The sequence below is a fragment of the Arachis stenosperma genome, chromosome 7 (genome assembly GCF_014773155.1).
Source record: "Arachis stenosperma cultivar V10309 chromosome 7, arast.V10309.gnm1.PFL2, whole genome shotgun sequence".
Lineage (NCBI taxonomy): Eukaryota > Viridiplantae > Streptophyta > Magnoliopsida > Fabales > Fabaceae > Arachis > Arachis stenosperma.
In genome coordinates this window covers 2,188,439-2,190,136 of record NC_080383.1, presented here as the reverse complement: position 1 = coordinate 2,190,136, position 1,698 = coordinate 2,188,439, and the positions used below count along the sequence as shown (strand labels likewise).

Sequence of the window (1,698 nt, the reverse complement as noted above, 5' to 3'; positions counted from 1 at the left end):
GAGAAATTTGGGTGATTTCTCCATGAAGAATTATAGGTGTTTCCATAGGGTTCTCCTAGGTAATTCACCTCTTCCATTGAAGGGTTCTCAGGATCATAAGCTTCTTCCTCAGATGAAGCATCCTTAGTACTGCTTGGTGCATTTTGCATTCCAGACAGACTTTGAGAAATCAAATTGACTTGTTGAGTCAATATCTTGTTCTGAGCCAATATGGCATTCAGAGTGTCAATCTCAAGAACTCCTTTCTTCTGACTAGTCCCATAGTTCACAGGATTCCTTTCAGAAGTGTACATGAATTGGTTATTTGCAACCATTTCAATTAGCTCTTGAGCTTCTGTAGGCGTCTTCTTCAAATGAAGAGATCCTCCAGAAGAGCTATCCAAGGACATCTTAGATAGTTCAGAGAGACCATCATAGAAAATACCTATGATGCTCCATTCAGAAAGCATGTCAGAAGGACATCTTCTGATTAATTGTTTGTATCTTTCCCAAGCTTCATAGAGGGATTCTCCATCCTTCTGTCTGAAGGTTTGGACTTCCACTCTAAGCTTACTCAATTTTTGAGGTGGAAAGAACTTTGCCAAGAAGGCATTGACTAGCTTTTCCCAAGAGTCCAGGCTTTCTTTAGGTTGAGAGTCCAACCATATTCTAGCTCTGTCTCTTACAGCAAAAGGGAATAGCATCAGTCTATAGACCTCAGGGTCAACCCCATTAGTCTTGACTGTGTCACAGATTTGCAAGAATTCAGCTAAGAACTGATGAGGATCTTCCATTGGAAGTCCATGGAACTTGCAATTCTGTTGCATTAGAGAAACTAATTGAGGCTTAAGCTCAAAGTTGTTTGCTCTAATGGTAGGGATAGAGATGCTTCTCCCCTAAAAGTCGGGAGTAGGTGCAGTAAAGTCACCCAGCACCTTCCTTGCATTGTTTGCATTGTTGTTGTTTTCGGCTGCCATGTGTTCTTCTTCTTTGAAGAATTCGGTCAGCTTCAACAAGAATGCCTTTGTCTTTGTTCCTGCTCATATGAAAGAGAAGAAAACAAGAAAATATGGAATCCTCTATGTCACAGTATAGAGATTCCTTGAGGTGTCAGAGGAAAAGAAAAGTAGAAGACAGAAGTAGAAAATTCGAACTTATCAAAGAAGATGGAGTTCGAATTTTGCATTAAGAGATAGTGTTAGTCCAAAAGTAGAAGGATGTGAGAAGAAGGGAAGTAATTTTCGAAAATTAAGTAAAAGATTTTGAAAACATTTTGAAAAACACTAATTGATTTTTGAAAACAAAAGTGGGAAAGAAGTAAAGTGATTTTTGAAAAAGATTTGAAATTAGAAATTAAAAAGATTGATTGAAAACTATTTTGAAAAAGATGTGATTAAAAAGATTTGATTGAAAAGTTATGGTTTTAAAAAGATGTGATTGAGAAGATATGATTTGAAAACAATTTTAAAAGATATGATTTGAAAACAATTTGAAAAGATATGGTTTTGAAAATTAATGACTTGCCTAACAAGAAAAGACATGATTCAAACATAAAACCTTCCTCAACAGAAAAGGCAAAAAATGTTCAATCAAATCATTAATTGTTAGTAAGTATCTTTGAAAAAGGAAAGAAATTGATTTTGAAAACATTTGATTGAAAAGATATGATTTGAAAAAGATTTGATTTTGAAAAGCTTTGAAAACTTGAAAAAAAATTGA

At 35.0% G+C, this 1,698-nt stretch overlaps 1 non-coding gene across 1 annotated transcript; it reads left to right on the top strand.

The window, feature by feature from the left end:
• Positions 1-443: 443 nt before the first annotated feature.
• LOC130943053 (small nucleolar RNA R71) lies at positions 444-551 on the top strand. The gene has a single exon (XR_009071590.1). It is a non-coding gene; the product is annotated as a small nucleolar RNA R71 (small nucleolar RNA).
• Positions 552-1,698: the final 1,147 nt, after the last annotated feature.